Here is a 24528-nt window from a genome sequence, read left to right as displayed (position 1 = left end):
TTTTTTTAATAGACAACATTTTAAGAAAAATGTTGACAATCTGGAGTGGTTTTAGAATAAACCAATATCGTAAGGAATCTGGAAACCTTGTCATATGATGAGAAGTTAATGACAACAGAGGTTATTTGGTCATATTTCAGATTACTTTAGAACAAGAGTTTTTAACTTAAGGTCATGTATAGGCTTCATGTTGTAGGTGTGGTAAGAGCAAATATATATAAGATTTATTTTTATTTCCTTCTCTTTATGTGCAAAAATTTTTATGGCAAAATATGTTTTTTAATGTTTTACTTTAAATATGGATAGAGTGGCATGGACTCATTATGTAAAATTATCATCCTTGTCATATAGTAGCATTTAGAATAGCATTACATTTGTCAGAATTAACAAAAACGTATCTGAAATTATGTTCATGCATATCTTTCTGTTCATACTGAACTTAAGTTGGCAGATGACAAAGAAAAGAAAGCTTGGTGGCTCTTACATTTCCTTTGATTTTATTTGCATTGCTAAATGTGATGGGGCACAAAAACCAGACTGTTTCTAGTGTGGTAAGTTTCCTGCCAACAAGAGCCTGAAGTCAAGAAAGCTTATTTCTGAGCATCCTGAAAATACATCACAGAATATAGAATTTTTGTTTTCTACAGAAAAACCTCAATTTTTAAAAAGTGAAAATTTACTAAAACTTATATTTGTGCCAGTGTGTCTTGACACATTTCCAAGCAAAAGAAAGCATTAAATAATTGGGGAAAGCTTGATCAAATCATGCACTCTAGAAATGTTTGAACTGGTGGGTTGCTGAGAAAAACAACAAAAAATTAAAAGAGTGCCTCTGTTCACTTGCTATAACCTACTTCTGAACTTTGGCATTTTGCTAATATTTTGAAGCCAGTTATGGTAAAAATAATAGCTGTGCCATTTCCACTTGGCATGCAATTGGGTGAAAACTATGATTGTTTCAGTAAAGTTCTGATTTTTATCTATCTTGTGAATGATGATATCCTGTTGTTTGTGTGTGTGTGTGTGTGTGTGTGTGAGAGAGAGAGAGAGAGAGAGAGAGAGTTACCCCATGGATATTTTAAAGGCCAAGTTGTTCTAACAGTGAAAAGTTTCTTTGTTAAGCAAAACTCCTAATGGAAGAAAAATCTTGATACTGTGTGTACCTGAGGAGTACATATGGAGTTTCTGGGTCTAGCATCCAGCTTGATTAGTGTGTTGAAGAAGACGGACATTCTACTTTTCATAGAGACTTATTACTTTCAACATCAGGGTGCATTAATGTCAAAGACTCTGACAATAATCCCAAAAGATGCCTTGCCTGCTCTGTGGAAAGTGGTCCAGTAATTTGACAGATACAGCCTGGAACCTATATTTTCAAGTTTTTATTTAGGAATGGAGCAAAATGTGTTCTTTTTACTGACAGAAGTTTCTTGGCTTTCCAGAAGATGTGTTAATGCTCTTGGTTGAACTTGGGTCAGAAATTTCAATATGTTTATTTTTTAAGTGAAAGATTGCTATATCTTAGAAAAAATTGACAAGAGAGGTTCATTCGAGGCTAGATTTTATTGTAGAGATGTTAGGCCATAAGAAGGAGGCTAGTCCCTAGATTCCAGATTTGCTGATTGTGTACAGTTGTTGTTGGAAACAGCTGCCATTTTGGAGGGAGAGATTTTAGAGCTGAAAATTTGTGACATTTCCAGTGCTGAAAGAAGGATATCTGTGAGGGAAAGGGAGCTGAAACGGAGAAAGCCTTGTCAGTTTATCCACGGGAAGATCTACAACAACTGGAAAGCCTGCAAAACTCTTTTAAAGGTTACTTCTGCTTAGATGATTTAAATGTAAAAAGGATTTAAACGTCATTCCTTGCTGACAGAGGCTGCATAGTTGACACCAACCTTTCCAAAAATAACATCATTTGACTTGAGGATAAAGGATTTGGTAGAACCTGAATTCAACTTGAAGTGTATTAGAGAAAGCTCAGGTGTCAATAGAAGGCTACTCTGCTCTGATAAAGTGTTTAACTGACTTTGCTATTGAAAGTGATGTGAGCTGCCGCTTTGAGCACTTGCTGCTATGAAACCAGACTCTCATTGATTGGATACTAAAAATGACATAAATATTTCCATGTAAACGATAACTCCAAATATTAGCTTTTTCTAAACCAAATAAAACAGCCTTCTTATTGAAACATACTTTAAGCAGGCACAAAGTTTTCTTTTTTATATGATTTGTTTAATTTGGAATTATATTTTCCAGGGAACAGCCATTAATTTTTACGGAAAAAGAGTCACATTATCCTTTGTGAAATGACTCAATGTCAAAGGCAAAAAAAAAAAAAGACATAAACATTTACACATGTATTTTCTTGGGATAACACCATAACTTCATTAGATTCTCAAAAGGGTCTATGATATCTCCTCCCACCCCCATCCCTCAAAAACTGAAGAAAACTCTCTAATAAAGGATGATGGTATCAGTTGAGAAACTACATGACTAGTTCATCTCTAATTCTAAGGTCCTTCCAATTCTATGAATCTATACATAGTTACACAGCAAGTAATTAATGTTTTTCTTTTTAAATATTTATTTATTTATTTATTTATTTATGGCTGCGTTGGGTCTTCGTTGCTACGCATGGGCTTTCTCTAACTGCGGAGGGCGGGGGCTACTCGTTGTTGTGTGGTGGCTTCTCTTGTTGCAGAGCACGGGCTCTAGGTGCGCAGGCTTCAGTAGTTGTGGCGCACGGGCTTAGTTACTCCACGGCATGTGTGATCTTCCCAGACCAGGGATCAAACCTGTGTCCCCTGCATTGGCAGGCGGATTCTTAACCACTGCACCACCAGGGAAGTCCCTAATGTTTTTCTTTACGTAGATTACATGGAATTATGTAAAGCTGAGTATATATGCATGGTAGGAATATATGACTATGTGAGACTGTATGAATGGGGTGGGAAAGACAGACACTATAAATATTTCTAAACGGATAAAAATAATAAAAGAATAAGTGTACTCATTTTATTGAGCTTTTTGGAGAAACTAATCTATAATTTTATCACAGGAAATTGCAAAAACAAAATGACTGCATCACTCACTGGAAACAGAATTTGTAAACTATAGTTAGAGTTCTATTCCTGCAGCTTTTTCAGAGAGAAGACACATTTTTAGCAATGTAAGGCATGTTTATAACATCAACATATCACTTTCTGGTAGCACGAACAGGGTCTGTGTGGCAGGAACCATCTTAGAGTATAATTGCACTAATGGGTCATTGATCTTAACAATATCTAAACAGACCCTTACAAATAGTCTGTAATGACTCTGAAGGCTGTTAGCATCGCTGTTGGGTAAATACTCAGCTCTAGCCTTTCTATTTGCTACTACAAATGATAAACAGTACATATTTCCAGAAGCTTGTAATTACATGTACTTACACAGCAGTTCAAAATAATAGAGTCCTCAGAGAAGCTGTGATTTATATGAGTCAGATAAAGTGAACATTCTGTCTTCTGTTGAGATCATAGGACTGCAAATCAGAACTTCTATTTTTGGCACCACGGATGATAACTTTTTTCTCTCAGTGAACAAGTCATTTAGCCTTTTCTTGCTTCAGTATTGCCAACACATGTGTAGACAAGTCCATTTGTACAAGCCATCTAAAATGGATGTTAAGTTACAAATCGGCAATTTTAACCAGCTTGCTGTTATCCCTGAGTGTGATTTGTACATAGAAAAGGGAATGAAATTAGTATCACTTGTAATTCAAATATATGCAAGGCACTTAACTTCCTCCCTCCCTTCTTTGTTTCCCTTCTTCATTCTTTTCTTCCTTTTTTTCTTTCATAGAAGACTTAGGGTTAAAAACTGACCACCACATCTTGTATGCATCATTTCCTTGATTTTTATATAGTCTGAGTGCCTGTGTTTAATCCTCAAACACATTTATTTTAATTTTATGTGTTTAAAATGTTACAATAAGGTATCATGCTAACGAAATCTTTGGGGATTTTTTTTTTTCACTTAATATCAGTGCTAAGATTCAAACTGTGTGTGTGTGTGTTGCTGTGATTCACTTGTTTTGACTGTTGTGTGATATTCCATTGTGTAAATGTTTATTAATTCACTCTCCCATTGGAGAGCATTGAGCTGTTTCCAGCTTTTCACTATGATCATTGGTGCGGCTATTAACATACATGCATTTATTTATTTATTAGATGACTAAGACTTCTCTTGGATATATATGTAGATGTGGAATTTCTGGTTCATAAGGTGTAAAACTGTTCAACTTTAAGAGGTAATGCCAATTTTTAAGCTTGGTTGCTCTAATTTATACCCCAGAAAGCAATATAGAAGGTGCATACTCACATTAGCTCCAACTCTTGGCATATGAGACATTTAAACTTTTACCAGATGAATAACTAAAATGGATCTCATTGCAGTCATCATTTGTATTTAACTGATCACTAAATTGTTGACTATCCCTTCTTGTGATTATTGGATATATGTTTCTTTTTCTGTGAAACATCTGTTCATGTATTTTTCTACTAGTTTGTGCTTTTATATATGTATGTATACATATATATATTTAATATATTCTTGTTATCAATTCTTTACTGGTGGTGTATATAGTGAATGTATTCTGCTACTTTGTAACTTGTCTTTAAGATGTCTTAAAATTGTTAAATTTTAAATATTCACATTGATCATTTTTTAAATAATCAATGCTATTTTGGTATCTCACCTCAGAAATATTTCCCTACACCAGTGTCTAAAAGATATTCACCTATAATTTCTACTAAAAGTAAAAATTTTATTTTTAAAATTTATGTCCTTAAACTATCTAAAGTTGATTTTTGTATAGTGTGAGGTAGGGATCCATTTTTTTTTCTTTTTTTATCTATAAGGGTAAATATTTCCAGCTCTATTTATTAAATAATCCATAATTTCCTCCTTGATCTATTACATTAATATACACCAAAAACTATACACAGGGATCTGTTTCTGGGTTTTCTGATTAATTGATCAATTTATCTATCCCTTCATTATTTCCCTACTTTTCTCATTTGGGAGATCCAAGGCAATGAATATGGGGGTGGGTGGGAGCGGCAGGGAGCGAGCCATAGTTCTAATTCTTGCAGGTGGTGATCCTAGCTTTTGTTTCATTGGGAGGTTTGTCAGTGCTTGCTAATGTGTAAAAGTAAATTAATAAGAGCAAGCCATTCATGGATCAGTGGACAAGGATGCGTATGTGCCATAAATGAAAGATTATGGTAACTCCAATTCTGTTCTTTGCACCTGAGGTCCAAGGAGGGAAGGAAAAAAAAAGAGAACATAGCCTAATGTTCTCAGAGCATAGTTTCACGTTCACAATTTGTGGGTCTCTTTCTATTTCTTTCATCAAGGTTAATAAAGGGTTTAAAGTAAAGTCATCTATCTTACGAGAATGAAGGCAGAGAATGTTTCAGTCATCACAGTAAAATTAGCACCTAGTATAGTGTCTATTATAATGAGCATTTAATAAATATCTGTTGGGTGCATGAAGAAATTCATTAAGATGGCTCATTTTCATTAGTAGACAAGCATATATTTGATTTTTATAAGTCTTGAATTTCAAATAGGACTCTGAGTTCATACAAATCCCAGACAAAACATGATGACACCTCTAGTTCAGAATAAGATCTTACTCACATTAAAATGGCTTTCAACTTTGAAAGGCGACCTGTAATTAGAACCAAAATTTTATTTACATTTAAAAGTTGTTTCCAACCTTGAAAACTGACTTGTAATTAGATTCAAATTTCAAGGCTCTTTATGTATTTGCATAAATATATATGTTGGTATAAATGTGCAAATATGTAACAGGTGGGTTCTCATGTAGTAACCGTATTTGACATAAAATTAAATAATATGTATAGGGTATAAAAGGAATCTTAGGAAGCACTTAGTCCTGTGCTTCTTACCTTTGGGGAGTTATAAACTTCTTTGTGATTCTGGTGATTGTGAATCTGGTAAAATTATGGACCATTTTTCCAAGAATACGTACATGTGCAAATATTTTTTAAAAATTCAGGAGCTGGTAAATCCTCTGAAACTGATCCATTTGGCATCTTGATTTATTATAACCTCTTAATTTTATAGATGAGAAAATAAGATCCAGAAAGTTTACATGGTCTTTCAAGCTAGTTAGTGCCTGAATTAGTACAGAATCAAAGTCTCCTGAATCCGAGTCTAGTTCTGGTTCCACTTGTTAAGGACAGTGGCAAAAGTAGAACATTATGCAATGTAGAAACAATGAAACATTTGTTTCACTACTTATTGGTAATGAGCTAAAATGATTGGAAAATTGTATCATGATTCCATTTCCATAATTCCTATTCATATCAGTGTTCCATGTATACCAACAACGTTATTTAAAATTTTTGCTTCTGGTTCTTTCTTTGCCTCATTTAACACAAGACAATGTATTGTGTTTTTGTAATATATTGTATCATATATTTGTTATACAAATTTCCAGAAGGCAATGTAAAAATCTAGTTACTAATCAGTGTATACTTGGCATTATATCACCAAAACAGTTATGACATTTCTAGAAAATGTCAGTCCCTTCTGGAATAACTTAGGGCTTTTTTTTTTTTTTGGAAGTATAGTTAGATGATTTACAATATTATATTAGTTTCAGATGCACAACATAGTGATTTGATATTTTTATAGATTATACTCCAAACAAAGTTATAAAATGTTGGCTAGATTCCCAGTGCTGTAGTTTACAGCCTTGTAACTTACTTATTTTATGCCTATCAGTTTGTACCTCTTAATCCCCTTTACCTATATTGCACCTCACCCAATCCCTCTACCCTTTGACAACCACTAATTTGTTTCCTAGATCTGTGAGTCTGTTTCTGTTTTAATTTAGTATTTTTAAGACCAAGCTTTAGCACATGTGTTTCAGGATCCATCACAAATATGCTTATCTATTCAAATGTGCCCATAGTCCTTTTCCTAATAAGTTAGCTCTACAGACAGGAAAACCATTTCAACCAATAGCCACAGCTTTAGGGAGAAGGCCTGCTCTCCTAGATAAAGAGAAAAGAAAACTGTTACAGGTAATCTTGTCTTCCAAAACTACCTTGTATTCTCATGTCTACTTGTTGGCCATATTATAAGAGACCCCAAATATTTATTAAGCCTGATACTTGGAAACTTTTGAACTGCATTTTCTCCATGCTGCTGTTTCCTGTAGGTCAGCAGAAATACATCCCAGACTTGGCCTACTGGCTAAAGTGCAGCCAAAAATTACTTTGCTCTCCATTCCCACATTGCTAGCAGCTGGAGGTGCAATCATAGCGTCCAGTCCTACGAGTTAATAGGCAAGAGACAGCAGTCATTTTTATTTCTTTAATTTATTATTTATTTATTTATGTTTATTGACATATAGTTGATTTACAATGTGTTAGTTTCAGGTGTATAGCAAAACAATTCACATATATATCTATTTTTACACATAAAATAGTTATACACATATATATACCTATTTTTTCACATTCTTTTCCTTTATAGTTTATTACAAAATATTGAGTACAGTTCCTGGTGGTGTACAGTACGTCTTGTTGATTATCTATTTTACATATAGTAGTGTGTATATGTTAATCCCGAACTCCTAATTTATCCCTCCCCCCGCCCCTTTCCCCTTGGGTAGCCATAGTTTGTTTTCTACGTCTCTGGGTCTATTTTTGACAGCAGTCATTTTTAAAGGCATCTTTGCACATTTCTCAGGGGCTATGCAAAGACATACGCAAGTATAAAAATCAAATAAAGAACTAACCAAGCAACAACAAAAACAACACAATAAACCATTTACCTCAGAGTCACCGAGGGAGGGATTAGGGCCCAGCAGACACACATATTCTTCCTCTTCTCAGTCTTGCTTCTGGAAAGATGGGGTCAGTTGCCAAGGACAATAGTAACAGGGAAATCATGGAGGTCTGGGTAGCCCACAAAAGTGTCACCTTGATGACAGTGGACAGATGTGTACCTTCTGCGTTAAATGTAGTAATGTTCCTCTTTCTTTAAGGTCAGGAAAGGAAAGGGAAATTAATCTCTGTGCAACACCCAATAGAATACATTGTTTTTCTTTCACTGATTTCCTTGATATCATTTTCTTCACACACCTTGATCACTTTTTTTAGGTCCTGTCCACTTGGAAATATCAACAGACATGCAGTCATACAAAGATGACAGTGCTGTAACACATCTTTCTAAAAAATACTCAGGGCTAACTATTCTGAGAACTATAAACCCATATGTAGTCAATGTGGGAAAGGTTGCTGGCTGTGTAGAGAAATTAAAGAATACTACTTCCTGAAGTTCCTGATTGAAAGAATATTCTGTTAAATTTACTCTGTTACCACCTGCTTAACTGCCAGATATTTTTGACTCTTTATTTCAGAAAGTGAATTATAACTGGATTCTAATAAAATTCATTTGAAAATCATTCAGTTTCCTCACAGATGGGACAGCAATTACTTTTGTTGTCTAGGATAGAGATTAACCAACTGCCACTGCACATTGAGAGAATTGGGATTGCCAGACATTAGCTAAGTAAATTAGATGTTTCTAAACAAGCTATAAAATGTGTCCTTCCTCCAGATATGACAAAGACTTGTGTCATTTATATTTCAATTAAAAATATATCCAAATAATTAGGTTGGAAGAAATTAAAGGACTTAGAAAATTATGAAGGCCCCATAATAGTTCAACACAACTTCTCAATAATAAATACTTTAAATGTTTGAAGATAGTCCCACGGGAGGGTGATAATTTATTAATTACTCAGGTGAAGAGTTTATAATTATGAGTGTGATTCAAATCACACTGTTGATGTTTCATGCAAAATACCTTGTCAAGCATAGGCAATTATTCAAACAATAGTTAAGGGGAAGAAATTCATTGAGAATGTTCATTTGCTTTAATTGTGTCACATGATTACAGCTGAGGGAGGAATTATCAAGATCTCCATGACATAAGGACTAAAAGTAATAGAATTCCTGAATCATACTTGATGTTCAAACTTTCATCTTAGAAAGAATAAACTTGGGTAATAAAGAATCCATTTAAAATATGATTTAGTCATCATGGTATAAAAATAAAAACAAATGAAATTGACTGTTATTGTAATTACAGCTTTATAATATTTGCATTGCCAAATGCAAGGACAGACTGAAGTGTCCAAATATTTGAACATATGACTACACATATGAATTTGCCCAATTTGAATTTCTATATAATTAAAATTGGACTCTGTTAAGCTATAGCTTTAAAAAAACATCCCAGAACATTTTGTTTGTTTGTTTGTTTAAATTTTATTTATTTATTTTTTTTTTGGCTGTGTTGGGTCTTTGTTGCTGCACACGGTCTTTCTCTAGTTGAGGAGAGAGGGGGCTACTCTTCATTGCGGTGCATGGGCTTCTCATTGCGGTGGCTTCTCTTGTTGCGGAGCACGGGCTCTAGGCGCGCAGGCTTCAGTAATTGTGGCACATGGGCTCAGTAGTTGTGGCTCGCAGGCTCTAGAGCGCAGGCTCAGTAGTTGTGGCGCACGGCCTTAGTTGCTCCGCGGCATTGTGGGATCTTCCCAGACCAGGGCCCGAACCTGTGTCCCTTGCATTGGCAGGCGGATTCTTAACCACTGTGCCACCAGGGAAGTCCCCCAGAACATTTATTCTGTCTTTAGTTAGCTAGTTATAATGATCTAATAGTGAGAAAAATAAATATTGACTAATGTGATTATATTTCATAAAATATTTGCATTCTGTAGAAGACAAAATGTTTTCCTCTCATTGAATTTCCAGTGATATAAAGATTTACATTTGTTCATTTATTATAAGATTCCAGAAAGTTTTTGACCATCAAATACTTATATTTAACTTTGAGAGATGTTTTACAGTGGATGCTTAATTAAATATGAGTTTACAAGCAAAAGATTCATAAGTTAATCATCTATCTGGCTATTTTATTTATTTAATGCCAAATGTTCAGATGTTTACAAATATTGATTTCCTTTGAAGAAAGCAATATTTAAAATTGTTAGAAAAACATATGCTTATTGAACTATATTTCAGTGTGTGTTTGGTATCAATGTACATATTAGCAACTAAAAGTAAAAGGAGAGTTTTCCTCAATAAAATGGCTAATTTGAATACATAAAACTATTTAAATGGATTTAGAAGCAGTTGCATTGTAATTAAGCTTGTTGACTCACTTTACTAATAGAGAAATAACCTTTTAGAGATAGTGTTTCAGACAATGCAATTCAATATACATAATTTTATATTAATGTAGCAAGTTATTTAGGAAATAAATAAGTAAATTATATGTTGTGTTAGCTCTGAGGGACATTTTCTGTTCCCACTCTTCTCCATCACCTCTCCTTTCACTTGGCCTCTAAAAACCGAGTATCCACTGATATATTCTCTTTACCTTCTCTCCTCCCATTGCCTTTGCCTTTGCCTTTTAGTGTCCGGAAGAGAGAAAGAAGCTGAATGAGATGGATGCATTCCCCCCCCCCTTGCCCCACCCCACACATTCTGTTTTCACCCTAAGATTCTTTAATTCTGTGTGTGATATTGGTTCTTCCTCTTCTTCTTTTTTTTTTTTTAATGTAGCATTTACTAGGTTTATGACCTTGGGGCTTAGATCATTTTTATATGAATGTATTTTCCGTTTATAGCAGAATATTCCATTGACCTTTCCCAAGGTATACAAAGAATTCCTTAGAATCGTTGTTTGCTGCTAAAAATGATCCAAACATATCACATTTACAGTTTTCAAGTACAACAGTAAATTAGGCTCAAAATGAGTGAATCTGAATGTACCTATGATAGTACAGCAAAAATATTTTACCTTATGCCATGAAATGCTAATTTTCAATTTCCAGCTAGTACCTGCGGAGCTCTTGGTGAAGTTCCTGAGTCATCCATACATAGTCTGGCCATAGTCTTGGCTCATTTGAAACTTGGAGAGTTATCTCCTGCTCTCTGTGTCTAGTAACAAAAGACTTTGTCTTCCTTTGTGGCCTCCCAGTAAGCCATAGATGATGGTGCCAAACACCGTAGGTGTTTGTGATGATAGTTATAATTTAGTGCACCTTTGGAACATTTCTTCAGTCCTCTATGCTTGCTGTGCTCCCCACTTCTGCTTATTTTGTAGCAGCTGTTTGTCCTTCACCCTCTGCCCAGGACTTGCCCGGTTTTTGTATGTAGCATCAGTTATTATGGGGACGAGCAGGATTCAACTTTTTTATTGAAAAGGAGAGTATACTTACATTAGTTAGTCTTCTGAACTTCTCAAAGGTACCATGTAAGATTGTGCCCTGAACCTTTTAGGAACATCATTTATTTTTGTGATTGTCCTGAATTTGAATATTTATTATTACAATTTCCTGGCAGATGGCTGTGTCTTGAGGAAGGGCCAGCTTTTTCTAATAGGCACAGAAGGACCAATTGTGCAAAGTATAGGACTGAATTTCTCATAACATATTCTTTGTCATTTTGTGCATTTGTCACAGAGGGGCAATACTATGTACATTGACATTCTAAGAGAAACCCCAAATCTATTAGGATTTAGCAGAAGTTCTTGGAGCCTTGCAACCAGCAAGCTTCCTCTCGCTCATGTAAACATCCTCACGTCTTTTAACTTTCCTCATGCAGCATGGTTTCCCTTCCTTTCAATCATCTGGTTACCTTCCTCTCCATGAAGAACTCCAAAGTTTATGAGAAATGCTTACTGGAGGTGTTTGATTCTGTAATTTTATATTTTGTATGATTGGTTTATATGCAACACAGTTATGTAATTCATGTCCACTTACTCTCAGTACACCATGGGCCAGGTTCAAGAGTATTCCAATGTGACCTTCTCTTAGACTGAAAAGAAGAAAATATGTATATAAAAAAATTACGTAAGGGGTAATTATGCTCTTAGTAGCTACACAGTCATTTAAATTTGTAACAACACATGTACTATTATATGGCCACCTATCAATACTTCTTAGAATCTTCCAAAAAATGTTACTCAGTGAAATGATTCCCAACAGTTCTAAAGTTACGGATATGGCTATTCTAAGGACACCTGAGAGGTGAATTTTAAAAAAATCAGAAGGTGCCAACAGACACGGTTTTCAGCCTAAACTTCTGGGACTCTTTACCAAGCTTATTGCATGGTGCTCTGATGGAGTGCGGTGCCCTCTGCCTGAAGATGACTCCACACACAGCCAACTAAACAATCTGACCACACAATTTGAATTGAGTAGAAGGGACAGACATATCCAGGTGTCCACAGAACTCCCCCAACTGAGGAATCCTCTAATTCAGATTGAATGCTCTCTTTATTTATGTGTGACCAGAAAGCACATGCATCTTAAATAACAAAGTGAGTTCACATGACACCTTCACTTGGGCTTTGTAGACTTCTGCTCATTTGTCTCATGAACTAAAGGGCTTCTTTTTGTTGTTGTGAAAGATTAAAGTACCTTGGTTTAAATTGCTGAATGCCAGCGTCCTTTCTCCACCTAAGCCAAAACTTAGGCCACCTTAACTTCACCTTGTACTTCACCTTGCAGCTTCTTGCTGGCTGTTGTGTCATTGTTTAGATTGGGTATCACACCCTTATCAGTCTTCCTAAATTGTCAAGTGCAGAGCAGTTGAGATGCAGTGGGTTGGTTTTTGACACTGGAGACTGTTGTCTGCTCTAGGATTTCCTCTAGGGTGAGCCTGTCCTGCTACTTGATAGCGATTATGGGTGATAGGAGCCCCTTGTGAAACCAGCCCAGAGGCAGGTACTGCCCTCCAGTGATCTTATCCAATAAGTTGTATATGCCCACTTAGTTAATTAAAGCTGAGCGATATGTCACCTGAGCAATGTGGCAGGTAGCATTTTCTGATGTATCTTGTTAGAGGACAGTTAAATGAGATACTATCTGCTTCTTGGTTTCTGAATTAATTAGTTCCTGGGAACTTTGACACAAATAATACCAAAAGACAAATAATACACAACTGTGAAGAAAGATATAACTCTTTTCAGTTTCTTTCCTCTCTTATCAGCAGGGCTGGTGTCTCTTTATCCTTGAGTAGACAAACACTGACGTGTTTGAAGAACTTTGTGAATGATTACCTTGCTCCTAGGCAGATGGCCTCCCATAATTACTATTACACTCTCGTGGGAGGCAACTTCAGCATTATCGGAGGGAAGAAAAGCTACCAAGGTGCAGTCAAGTTGCTAACCATCCATTATTTCACTACAGGAGGCTTAAAATAGCCGTTTCCAGCTTTCCCTTGCTCTGCTATCAGTGTAGTAACGCTTCAGAGATAAGTATTTTCGTGTGGACTGTAAGTCTGAAGTATACATCTGGTTTGAGCCATTTTGAATTACATCTTTTGTTATTTCCATCTGAGTGCTCCCTAACTGAAACAATAGAATTTAAATTTAAAAACATTGAAACTAAGAACATTATTTGTATGAGTAGCTATACTGGATTAAAAAACAGAAATAATAGTAAGAAAAATATAATAAAAAGTCAGAAAAATGCTTTAATAGTTTTGAAAAGGAACTCTAAGTCAGTTACTTAGCAATCTAACTGAACCATATTCAAATGTAATCAAGTACCTACTACTCTTTTTTTTTTTTTGAAATAGATCTTTATTGGAGTATAATTGCTTCACAATACTGTGTTAGTTTCTGTTGTACAACAAAGTGAATCAGCCATATGCATACACATGTTCCCATATCCCCTCCCTCTAGAGCTTCCCTCCCATCCTCCCTATCCCACCCTTCTAGGTCATCGCAAAGCACGGAGCTGATCTCCCTGTGCTATGCTGCTGCTTCCCACTAGCTATTTTACATTCAGTAGTGTATATATGTCGATGCTACTCTCACTTCGCCCCAGGTTCCCCCTCCCACCCCGTGTCCTCAAGTGCATTTTCTATGTCTACATCTTTATTCCTGCCCTGCAACTAGGTTCATCAGTACCTTTTTTTTTTTTAGATTCCATATATATGTGTTAGCGTATGGTATTTGTTTTTCTCCTTCTGACTTACTTCACTCTGTATGACAGACTCTAGGTCCATCCACCTCACTACAAATAACTCAATTTCGTTTCCTTTTATGGCTGAGTAGTATTCCATTGTATATATGTGCCACATCTTCTTTATCCATTCATCTGTCGATAGACACTTAGGTTGCTTCCATGTCCTGGCTATTGTAAATAGTGCTGCAGTGAACATTGTGGTACGTGACTCTTTTTGAATTATGGTTTTCTCTGGGTATATGCCCAGTAGTGGGATTACTGGCTCATATGGTAGTTCTATTTTAGTTTTTTAAGGGACCTCCATACTGTTTTCCATAGTGGTTGTATCAATTTACATTCCCACCAACAGTGCAGGAGGATTCCCTTTTCACCACACCCTTTCCAGCATTTATTGTTTCTAGATTTTTTTGATGATGGCCATTCTGACTGGTGTGAGGTGATTCCTCATTGTAGTTTTAATTTGCATTTCTCTAATAATTAGTGATGTTAAGCATCCTTTCATGTGCCTCTTGGCCATCTGTATGTCTTCTTTGGTGAAATGTCTATTTAGGTCTTCTGCCCATTTTTTAACTGGTTTGTTTGTTTTTTTAATATTGAGCTCCATGAGCTGTTTGTATGTTTTGGAGATTAATCCTTTGTCTGTGGTTTCATTTACAAATATTTCTCCCATCCTGAGGGTTGTCTTTTCGTCTTGTTTATGGTTTCCTTTGCTGCGCAAAAGCTTTGAACTTTAATTATGTCCCATTTGTTTATTTTTGTTTTTATTTCTGTAACTCTAGGAGGTGGGTCAAAAAAGATCTTGTTGTGGTTTATGTCAAAGAGTGTTTTTCCTGTTATCCTCTAAGAGTTTTATGGTGCCTGGCCTTACATTTAAGTCTTTAATCCATTTGGAGTTTATTTTTGTTTATGGTGTTAGGGAGTGTTCGAATTTCATTCTTTTACGTGTAGCTGTCCAGTTTTTCCAGCACCACTTATTGAAGAGGCTGTCTTTTCTCCACTGTATGTTCTTGCCTCCTTTGTCGTAAATTAGGTGCCCATATGTGCGTGGGTTTATCTCTGGGCATTCTATCCTGTAACATTGATCTCTATTTCTGTTTTTGTGCCAGTACCATACTTCTTGATTACTATTGCTTTGTGGTATAGTTTGAAGTCAGGGAGCCTGATTCCTCCAACTCCTTTTTTTCTTTCTCAAGATTGCTTTGGCTATTCGGGGTCTTTTGTGTTTCCATACGAATTGTAAAATTTTTTGTTCTAATTCTGTGAAGAATGCCATTGGTAGTTTTATAGGGATTGCATTGAATCTGTAGATTGCTTTGGGGAGTATAGTCATTTTTACAGTATTGATTCTTTCAATCCAAGAACATGGTATATTTCTCCGTCTGTTTATGTAATCTTTGATTTCTTTCATTAGTGTTTTATAGTTTTCTGAATACAAGTCTTTAGCCTCCTTAGGCAGGTTTATTCCTAGGTATTTTATTCTTTTTGTTGCAGTGGTAGATGGGAGTGTTTCCTTAATTTCTCTTTCTGATTTTCGTTGTTGGTGTATAGGAATGCCAGAGATTTCTGTGCATTAATTTTGTATCCTGCAACTTTATCAAATTCACTGATTAGTTCTAGTAGTTTTCTGGTTGCATCTTTAGGATTTTCTATGTATAGTATCATGTCATCTGCAAAGCGTGACAGTTTTACTTCTTCTTTTCCAATTTGTATTCCTTTTATTTCTTTTGCTTCTCTGATTGCCGTGGCTAGGACTTCCAAAACTATGTTGAATAAGAGTGGCGAGAGTGGACATCCTTGTTTTGTTCCTGGTCTTAGTGGAAATGCTTTCAGTTTTTCACCATTGAGTATGATGCTTGCTGTGGGTTTGTCATGTATGGCCTTTATTATATTGAGGTAGTTTCCCTCTATGACCATTTTCTGGAGAGTTTTTATCATAAATTGGTGTTGAATTTTCTCAAAAGCTTTTTCTGCATCTATTGACATGATTGTATTGTTTTTATTCCTTAATTTGTTAATGTGGTGTATCACATTGATTGATTTGCACATATTGAAGAATCCTTGCATCCCTGTGATAAATCCCACTTGATCATGGTGTATGATGCCTTTAATGTGCTGTTGGATTCTGTTTGCTAATATTTTATTCAGGATGTTTGCATCTGTGTTCATCAGTGCTATTGGTCTATAATTTTCTTTTTCTTTGTGATATCTTTTTCTGGTTTTGGTATCAGGGTGATGGTGGCTTCGTAAAATGAATTTGGGAGAGTTTCTCCCTCTGCAATTTTTTGGAAGAGTTTGAGAAGGATGGGTGTTAGCTCTTCTCTAAATGTTTGATAGAATTTGCCTGTGAAGCCTTCTGGTCCTGGACTTTTGTTTGTTGGAAGATTTTTAATTATGGTTTCAATTTCATTGCTTGTGATAGGTCTGTTTATATTTTCTAATTCTTCCTGGTTCAGTCTTGGAAAATTGTACCTTTCCAAGGATTTGTCCATTTCTTCATGGTTGTCCATTTTATTGGCATAGAGTTGTTTTGAGTAGTCTCTTATAATCCTTTGTATTTCTGAGTGTCAGTTGTGATTTCTCCTTTTTCATTTCTAATTTTATTGATTTGCATCCACTCCCTTTTTTTCTTGATGAGTCTGGCTAAGGGTTTATCAATTTCATTTATCTTCTCAAAGAACCAGCTTTTAGTTTTATTGATCTTTGCTATTGTTTTCTTCATTTCTATTTCATTTATTTCTGCTCTAATCTTTATGATTTCTTTCCTTCTACTGACTTTGGGTTTTCTTTGTTCTTCTTTCTCTAGCTGTTTTAAGTGTAGGGTTAGATTGTTTATTTGAGATTTTTCTTGTTTCTTGAGGTGAGATTGAATTGCTATAAACTTCCCTCTTAGAACTGCTTTTGCTGTGTCCCACAGGTTTTGGATCATCATGTTTTCACTGTCATTTGTTTCTATGTATTTTTAAAATTTCTTCTTTGATTTCTTCAGTGACCTCTTGGTTATTTAGTAGCGCACTGTTTAGCCTCCATGTATTTGTGACTTTTACAGTTTCTTTTCCTGTAATTGATTTCCAGTCTCATAGTGTTGTGGTCAGAAAAGATGCTTGCTATGATTTCAATTTTCTTAAATTTTCTGAGGCTTGATTTATGACCCAAGATGTGATCTATCCTGGAGAATGTTCCATGTGCACTTGAGAAGAAAGTGTATTCTGCCACTTTTGGGTGGAATGTTCTATAAATATCAATTAAATTTATCTGGTCTCTTGTGTCATTTAAAGGTGTGTTTCCTTATTTATTTTCTGTTTGGATGATCTGTCCATTGGTGTTAAGTGGGGTGTTAAAGTCCCCTGCTATTATTGTGTTACTGTTGCTTTCTCCTTTCATGGTTGTTAGCATTTGCCTTTGTATTGAGGTACTCCTATGTTGGATGCATATATATTTATAATTGTTATATCTTCTTCTTGGATTAATCCCTTGATCATTATGTAGTGTCCCTTCTTATCTCTTGTAACAGTCTCTATTTTTTAAAGTCTATTTTATCTGATACAAGTATTGCTACTCCAGCTTTCTTTTCATTTCCATTTGCATGGAATATCTTTTTCCATCCCTTCACTTTCAGTCTCTATGTGTCCCTAGTTCTGAAGTGGGTCTCTTGTAAACAGCATACAGATGGGTCTTGTTTTTTTATCCATTCAGCCAGTCTGTGTCTTTTGGTTGGGGCATTTAATCCACTTACATTCAAGGTTATTATTGATATGTATGTTCCTATTACCATTTTCTTAATTGTTTTGGGTTTGTTTTTGTGGGTCTTTTTCTTCTCTTGGGTTTCCCACCTAGAGAAGTTGCTTTAGCATTTGTTGTAAAGCTGGTTTGGTGGTGCTGAATTCTCTTAGCTATTACTTGTCTGAAAAGCTTTTGATTTCTCCATAGAATCTGAATGAGATTCTTGCTGGCTAGAGTAATCTTGGTTGTAGGTTTTTCCTCTTTCATCACTTTAAGTATATCCTGCCACTCCCTTCTGGCCTGCAGAGTTTCTGCTGAAAAATCAGCTGATAGCCTTATTCCTTTGTATGTTTTATTTTGTTTTTTGTTTTTTGTTTTTTGTTTTGTTTTTTGTTTTTCCCTTGCTGCTTTTAATATTTTTCTTTGAATTTAATTTTTGTTAGTTTGATTAATATGTGTCTTGGTGTGTTTTTCCTAGGGTTTATCCTGTATGGGACTCTCTGTGCTTCCTGGACTTGATTGACTATTTCCCTTCCCATGTTGGGGAAGTTTTCCACTATAATCTCTTCAAATATTTTCTCAGACCCTTTCTTTTTCTCTTCTTCTGGGACCCCTATAATTCGAATGTTGGTGCATTTAGTGTTGTCCCCGAGGTCTCTGAGATTGTCTTCAATTCTTTTCATTCTTTTTTATTTATTCTGCTCCTCTGCAGGTATTTCCACCACTTTGTCTTCCAGCTCACTTATTCGTTCTTCTGCCTCAGTTATTCTGTTGTTGATTCCTTCTAGTGTATTTTTCATTTCAGTTATTGTGTTGTTCATCTCTGTTTGTTTGTTCTTTAGTTCTTCTAGATCTTTGTTAAACATTTCTTATATTTTCTCAGTCTGTGCCTCCATTCTATTTCTGAGATTCTGGATCATCTTTACTATCTTACTCTGAATTCTTTTTCAGGTAGATTGCCTATTTCCTGTTCATTTATTTGGTCTTGCAGGTTTTTACCTTGCTCCTTCATCTGTGACATATTTTTTTGCTGTCTCATTTTTAAGTTTTTTTTATGAGTGGGATTGTGTTCCTGTCTTACTGGTTGTTTGGCCTGAGGCTTCTGACACTGGAGTTTCTAGACTGTTGGGTAGAGCTGGGTCTTGGTGCTGAGATGAGGACCTCCATGAGACCTCTCTCCAATGAATATTCCCTGGGGTCTGAGGTTCTCTGTTAATCCAGTGGTTTGGACTTGGAGCTCCCACCACAGGAGCTTCACCCGACCCCTGGCTCGTGAACCAAGATCCCCCAAGCAGTGTGAAAAAAAAAAAAAACAATAACAAGGTAAAAAAAAAAATTAGACTAGGAAACTAGCAGATATGTTAGAAAGAATATAAAAATAAAAATATAGATGAACCAGCAACTGGGAGGTACATCAATACTACAATAGTAAAACAGAGGAGGAGGGAAAAGAAAAAAAAGAAAAGAAAGAAAGAGAAAAGAAAAAAATGGGGGGGGAAGGCCTTGGCTATGGAGGGCAGGGCCTAAGCAAGGGCGAGGTTTGGGTGGTGGGTGGGGCCTATGCTTAGGACCCACAGGGCTGGAAAAGGCCCTGGGGGCTGTGGGGGGTGGGGCTTAGGCTCCAGGAACAGAAGGGGCCCAGTCGTGCCCCCCCATCCCTGGTCTCAGAGGGCAGAGGACCTCACCTGGGAGCCCAGCTGGCTCCCCATGCCCCAGTGGGCGGGGCAAATGCCAGCTGCTCCTCTCCTGCTCCTCCCTGAGGGCACCTCCCATCTGCCTCTCCTGTTCTCCCCTCGCCCTCCTTCTTTTGCCCCCAGGACCAATGCAGCGGGGGGGGAGGTGGGGGAGGAGGGGGCCTTGGAGGGCAGGGGATCAGCCTGGGAGCCCAGCAGGCTCCCTGTGCCCGAGTGGGCAGGGCAAATGCCCTCTGCTCCTCTCCAGCTCCTCCCGGAGGGCCCCTCCCGCCTGCCTCTCCTGATCTCCCCGGCCTTAGGGGCGCCAATCCTGTCTGGCCTCCACTTCTCCTCCCCCCTCAGTCCCCCCACCTCCTACCGGTTCACTTGGGGGTTCCTCTCGTCTCCTTGGGCATCAGGGTCCCCCACCAGCGGCCAGCAGGTGCCCTAGTTGTGGGGAGATGCTAAGTCAGCATCTTCCCACACTGCTAGCTTGACTCCGCCCCCCCACTACTCTTGATAGGGTAGTCTGATTATTTCCTTTTTTAAAGCTTTATATCTATTTAATAACCTGAAATTTAATTTATGTGAAATAATTAAAAGTGAGAGAATCCTTTCATCTTTATTACATTTAGTCTTTGAAGAATATGTCTACATAATAGAAACAAATATGGGCTTTTATTATATATAATTTCAAGAAAGGAAGATTTATTTTTCTTGTCAGCTGTTACAAATCCCCTCAACCACACACACACACACACACACACACACACACACACTTTTATTTAACACTGGTGAATTAGATTAAGGCCGTCTGCTTTCTTACCTTCTTCCCTGGTCCATGATTATCATAATATTGAATTGAGGAAACCATCTAAGAAATGGTCCACAGTGGTTTATGCTCCACTTGGGGAGGCACAGGCAACAGTCCTAACAGCTCAAGGTAAATCATGGCAACAATTCTATGACAACCACTTTACAGAAGAAACATTTTCCACTCTCTGGAAGGCTGCACTTCCTCTTATTTTGAGGAGGGTAACTTCTTGTCATCTGCCTTTTCAGGGTGGAGATCACATAGCAGTAACTTTTCAGTTCATCTCCTTATCTAAGAGCCAGAGGACAGCGGCCTGTTTCTCTTTTCATAGTTTCATAAAACACTGTGCAGTGGACTCTGAATCTTGCTGAGAATTTCAGTGTCACCTTACTGTGTAAGAGTAGATATTTTGGGTACGCTACATGCTGACCACGTATGTGATCACACTACATCATGATCTAATATGACAGCTGCCAAAGAAAACTTCCGGTTTCTTCAAAGATGTTGTTAATATCACACGGCAGTCATTGATCCTATCCCTCTTTTCCACTGCTCAGTCGTTGGACTGGGTTTTTTTTTTCCCCCCCCCAAGGCAAAAAAAAATGTATATACGTATGTATACAAAAAAAATTATATACACATATATATATAAGTATAGAATTTTTTTTATATTGGAGTATAGCCGGTTAACAATGTTGTGATAGTTTCAGGTGCACAGCAAAGTGACTCAGCCATACATATCATGTATCCATTCTCCCTGGACTGGGGTTTCGATTTCTTACTTTGTCTTAAAGTAAGATAATAAGAACTGTATAGATATTATATAATAAGTAGGCACCCCTAGTCTCATTAGATAGCAGGATAGGCCACTCAGTTTAAAAAAACAAGCCCGGTAAAATTTCAGATAAATGGGCTTTTCATTTCATTGGTCATGTCAATGTAGAATTTCTTTAATTTTATAATACAAAGTGATAATTTGCTTAACAGATGAGAAAAGTGACTATGTGACCTTATTCTTTCAATAAAAACTTTAAAAAATATGCATTTACATAGGCAGTAAGAAAATAAAGAGGACACTATAGACTTGCAGGCATGGAATCAGAAGTTGTTTTCCTTTAATGCTGAGTTATGCTGACAGTTATCTCTGATAAAAATGAATGGGCCGTGTGACAGGAATAATCAGTGGCTGAGAAAGAGATTCTTTGCATCAGTCTGAATTGATAGCATTTACCTGATTGAGGGTAGGTAGTAATGAAGCAGTTCAACCTAATTAAAACTTTCTGAGCATTTTTCCCCCTTTCAAAAGTTAGATTTTTATAGGATTTAATTTGCAGGATATGGAAATACAAAGGCAGATTTTTGTCATGCCTAAGGACAGGTTAATAATGCATTCAGATTCAAATCATCTTCCACATTGATAAAACTGACCTACTTTTTCTTTCAGAGAGAAAATGTCTTATGAAATATTTTCACATAAAAAATGTTGCATTTTGGTGTCTTTCTTCTTACATTCTACAATTAAACCTGGCATATCACTCCCAAAAGTTAAATGAAGTTCAGTTCATTTTCAGGTCTGGGGTTTTTAATGAGTTAGCATCTCTGCTGCCTGAGACAAGTGGCATTCCCTGCTTTGCATGCCAGAGAATTTTTCTGACAGTAGTGATAATGATGCAGATGTTTTTCTTTGTGGGAATCTTCCAACAATATCCCTAATGAAAACACATGCCTACTTCCTGGCAAATAAAAAAAAATCATTTTTCAAAACAAAAAAATTCAAATGCCTTCATCCTAAAATGGCAAATGTAAACAGTCCATTATTTTCTTCACATCATTTTTGCTGTGTTCTGTTGTAGCAATAAAGTGATTTTCTTAAACTTTTCTTTCTGGTCTTGATATGGAACCAACTTTTACAAAATCTCATATAGATTCCAAGTAGAGTGGGGATATTTAGAGCCATAAGGTTATAATTAGATCACAGGGGTCAAGCTTTGGGAATTGACTATTGAAATTGATTTGCCATGCCATCTTGAACCTCATGTCTAGGTAAGCTCATTTGGTTTCAACAAAGAAATAAATACAGTTGCTCTCAGTACTATGCCCTTAAACTTATGAGTGTAACTTTGTCTGTAGATATGGAAATAATGAAAGATCTGTGTAAATAATCTTAAATCATTTTTTTAAAAAATTGAGGTAAAATTGACATGTAATTTGACAAATCTTTTTTATTTTTAAAAATGTGAAATTTTGCAAAAATGCAGATGAGGTTTTTCTAAAATAAAATCTAGATATATTTTGGGGTTTAAGTGAATGTTTGCTGCTGCCCTATCCTCAAAGGAATATTTTAATGTGTTTTCCCCCAAAAAAGAGCCTTTCATCAGTTAGCTTTTGAAAAAGAATTTCCAGTTCAATGCACAAGAGATGTCCTTACCCTATTCTTTTTTAAAAATTATATTAAGAAGACTGAACATGAGGTATATCCTCTTAACAGATTTTTAAGTGTGCAATACAGTATTGTTGACCCTAGGCACAATGTTGTACAGCAGAACTCTAGAATTTATTCATCTTGCTTAATTGAAATTTTATACCCATTGTTTAGTAATTCCCCGTTTTCCCATCCCCCCCCCCGCCACTTGGCAACCACCTTTCCACTCATTGATTCTATTAATTTGATTTAGATACCTCCTGTAAGTGAAATCATAGAGTATTTGTCTTTCTGTGACTGGCTTATTTCACTTAGCATAAACAAAAGACAAAAGTGTTGGTTAAGGAGGTGGAGAAATTGGAATCCTTACACACTGTTGGTGGGTTGGTGGGAATGCAAAATGGTGCACCTGCTATGGAAAACAGTATGGAGGGTCCTCAAAAAATTAGAAATAGAACTACCATATGATCCAGCAGCCCCTCTTCTGGGTATTTATCCAAAAGAATTGAAATCAGGATCTTGAAGCGATATTAGCACTTACCCTATTCTTCGGCATTATGCGTGCCTGCAGTCATGACAGCTTTATTCCTGAGCCTCACCACAAGCCTGACCCGCACCACCAGATGGGGTTCAGGATGGATGAGGACCAGAGATGTCTGTTGTACCCATTGCTTGGTCATTAAAAAAAAATAGTGTTCTAAATTTACTTTTCTGTGTTAGGAGGACTATGTCAAAATGCCACATCAGATGGGCCACATCAAAATATTCTCATTTTCAACACTTATTTACCACCAAGGGAGTTATTATGAGCCTCCTTTCTCCCTTCTTGGGTGACTGAGCAATCATAGTCATTAGGACATATAAGTAAACAACTCCTCAGAATAGAATGGGAAGGGACCTGAGCAATCTGGTTAATTCAGGCCAAATGAATCTGCCATGAGTAGCAGCTTGGTTAAGTTTGTGTGCACCTATGGGTAGGTGCTGTCCAGTGTTCCTAAGGGCCAGAAGACTGTGATGTACCTTTCGGAGAGAATGCTCTTGCTAGATTAACTTTGTTTAGGCATGAGTTATAGTGCTGTTGGCCTTGAGTTCAATGTTAATTATCAACAATATATATTGAATAAGGTGTCTTTAAACAAAAAGTCACATAAAACAAGCTAATAAATTCATCAATTGATGGAAATGTAACCAGAGGCTCATAGGATCCCAATTCTGAATTTTCCATAGGAGCAGTGGTTCAGTATTTGCTAATTCAATGTTTGCAGAGACTTTATAGACCATAACTATTGCAACTAACAAGAGTCAGTGGTGGTGTTCATTTTCAATATAGTCAATTCAAGAAGAGAGATCAGGCCTAGGAATGCAGTTGTATAATATAAAGGATCATAATTCATAGTTTTCCAGGATACCTAAACATGTGAAACATGATGAAACTATTTTTATAGGTTTCACAGAGATTACCAAAATGTGCCTCACTGTAGGGTTAGTGTACGCTGAAGGATTTGGTCATAACTGAGACAGTTAAAACTTCTGCCATCTGATAACTTATTTGAGAAAGGACCAAATCTTCTGCTTCTCTATTTTGAAGACTACTTGAAGGCCGCACAGCTACTATCTAAAAAAGTCTTTAAGTGGTGAGTTAGCACATGTTTTAAAAACACTTTCTAAATAGTAGGAGGAACTATGGAACCTTTGGAAAATTTAAGTGATGATGCAATCATTTGGTATTAAAACCCAGACCAGAAGTCAGGATTCTTTTTTACTCATTTTCAGCATGTACCTACAACCTCTTCCACTCTGAAGCTTCATTTATTAAACAATCTTTCTT

At 36.5% G+C, this 24528-nt stretch overlaps 1 protein-coding gene across 2 annotated transcripts in view; it reads left to right on the top strand.

The window, feature by feature from the left end:
• The window catches only part of LIN7A (lin-7 homolog A, crumbs cell polarity complex component), a 217981-nt gene that overhangs the window by 130146 nt on the left and 63307 nt on the right, over nucleotides 1–24528 (top strand). The window lies entirely within an intron of this gene.

This window comes from Balaenoptera borealis (assembly GCF_965194805.1).
Source record: "Balaenoptera borealis genome assembly, chromosome: 13".
Taxonomy (NCBI): Eukaryota; Metazoa; Chordata; class Mammalia; order Artiodactyla; family Balaenopteridae; genus Balaenoptera; species Balaenoptera borealis.
Note: the sequence above shows the minus strand (reverse complement) of the source record. Positions and strands in the feature narration are given on the sequence as shown.